General features: G+C 33.9%; 1 long non-coding RNA gene across 1 annotated transcript; it reads left to right on the top strand.

Annotated features, from left to right (window-relative positions):
* The first annotated feature begins 657 nt into the window (after positions 1-657).
* On the top strand, positions 658-2,160 carry LOC144315517 (uncharacterized). The gene is made up of 2 exons (XR_013381233.1): positions 658-1,867; positions 1,975-2,160. It is a non-coding gene; the product is annotated as an uncharacterized LOC144315517 (long non-coding RNA).
* Positions 2,161-2,448: the final 288 nt, after the last annotated feature.

Raw genomic sequence — 2,448 nt, forward strand, 5'->3', positions numbered from 1 at the left:
TCGGGAGAGAATGTGAATTCTGTTTGTGGCTGTAGCAACCTCCCCTGACAGATTCTTCTCCTTGTTTCAGAGCTTAGCTGTTGACTGACATCTTGCTTTATTCTGGCACATAACCTTTTATCTAGAACTTGCCCCTGATAACCTGCCTCTAGGCATTGTATTGTCTCCTGCTACTCTGATCTATATTCTCAATAATGATATTCACATATATTGGACCCAGGGCACCATGTTGGTTTATATCTGCTGGGAGGCCATAAAGCTTTTTACCTCCTATCCTTTTGACCTTTGTCTCATCCATTGTGATATATTCTCATTTCCCCTTCTGTTTGCTTTTAAGATTCCAACACACCTAGTAGCAGAGGCATAGCAAGTTATATTAATGACAATAAGGGCATATAGTAGAAAGGCATATTGTATTAGTTGCCCAATCTTTTAAATATGAAAACGAATGATAAGTTTATTTATTGCAAATAATGCAATATTCATTTTCAATAACTGCTTTTCTTCATTATTTTCTATCACCAATTTCCCTTTCCATCAATGTTGGAAACACAATAGGAGGTCTTTTTTTTTTTTTTTAACCCCCTTCTGTATAATTATGTTTTGGCAGGTTATGGCTCTTTAAAATAACAGTCTGGAAATGCTAAAGGTATGGCAGTAGAAAAAGTGTGAACTATGTTTAATTTTGTTTGCTAATATTTATATTTTTTTCCTAAAATGATACTCATGAGGATATATTAGAGAGAAATATGCCATTCACTAGGGGGTACCTGAATCGAGGAAACGCCTTGTAGGCCAGATTCAATTTATACTTCTACAGATTTTGCTATTCTATTATGGTGGTGAGGTCTTTAAGATGAGGGGCAGAGGAGGAGAGAGAGAATATGATTATAGTTTATATCTTATAAGAATACATTTATTGTTAAGTAAATTAAATCCAGATACTTAAAATATTAGAATTGTGTGATGAAAAGCATTCAGATGCAGCATTTTACTTTTTTACATCACAAATAAGTATTTACATCTCAAATCAGTTAAAACTGTTCAGACATTTGTATTTTGTACTTGAAATTGAAATTGTTTAAATTGAAGGTAAGCATAATGAAATTCTGATCACTTTCAATGAACGCTATACTTAGTCATGTACTCTGATTAGGTAATGCTCTCTTTATGGTAAAAGCAAAGTTTGGCTTAATAGAAAGGGTGCTGGTATTAAAGTTGGAATATTTGGATTTAAATTCAGTTGGATTGTGTAAATTTACATGGGGTAAGTAATTTAATCTTTTCATACTTCAGTATCCTCATTTATAAAACAAGAATAATAATAGTTACCTCACTAGGTTATTATGGGGATGGAATTTGAACATAACTCATGGTGTGTAGTTTATGTGAATTTCTTTTTTCAGTTTCTAGAAATGTTTAAACATAGATAGGACAACACAGAGCAGGGGTGTAGTGGAAAATTTTTAGGTGACCTTGAAAATCATAATGAACCTTACTATCTCTGACCAGTGGTTCCTAAATGGACCTTTGTTGTTACACTGTTTTTTTGTTCAACTCAATTTTATTGGAATTTACTATGATACTATAGTATGTCCTCAATGGTATACATAGGGAATGTGAACATGTGGAGGATGCATTTGCCTCTTTTCTGCCTTGCTTTCTTTATCCCACAGTGTACTGCCACCTTCTGACTATCTCATCTGGAGCTTGTCCCTTATCTCTGTCTACAATGGTATGTTCTCTAGTATCCTATGCTTTTTCCTTACTAGGGCACTCCATAACCTCTGATGTAAGACCTAGCTCAGAGGCTGCTGTGAGGGTAAATGAATACATTAAAGCACTTAGAACAGTGTCTTTGGATTAAGTAAGTGCTTATTAGATTTTAATTATTATTGTTTCTGCCCATTCTCCATGTGCTGGGGCTTGTTCTACTGGGTTGACCTCTCTGTTTGGGTTTTTTTTTCTGAGCAGGACCCTTTGCCATCTGTGATGAATGCAAGAAAGGATCACAGCAAGGATGAAAGTCTTGGTATTTGGGTTAAAAACATCATTGGAAGTGACCTTTGTTAGATAAGAAACTACAAAGTTATCCATTGGATAAGCATATTTTGTACATGAAAGTACTGATAAATAAAATGTTATTTGCTGTTTGTCATAGGTATTTATTTTGTCATATTTTTCATATTTTATGTTTTGCAGTCAATTTGCATATACATATATATCAAAAACAACAACAAAAAACACCCAGAGTAAAAGCATCTATGCACAATCACATTCTTTCTCATTCTCCATATTATTCAGCTTATTTCTAACAAGAACATCAGAAAGTTTCTTACCATGGAAGAGTGACCTTTAAAAAAAAGATTTGACAACCAGATAAACTACACATCATTTACAGAGGGATTCAATGGAATTTACTCCATCTATTTCCCTGGCCTCTAGAGA

This window comes from Canis aureus, chromosome 6 (genome assembly GCF_053574225.1).
Source record: "Canis aureus isolate CA01 chromosome 6, VMU_Caureus_v.1.0, whole genome shotgun sequence".
NCBI lineage: Eukaryota > Metazoa > Chordata > Mammalia > Carnivora > Canidae > Canis > Canis aureus.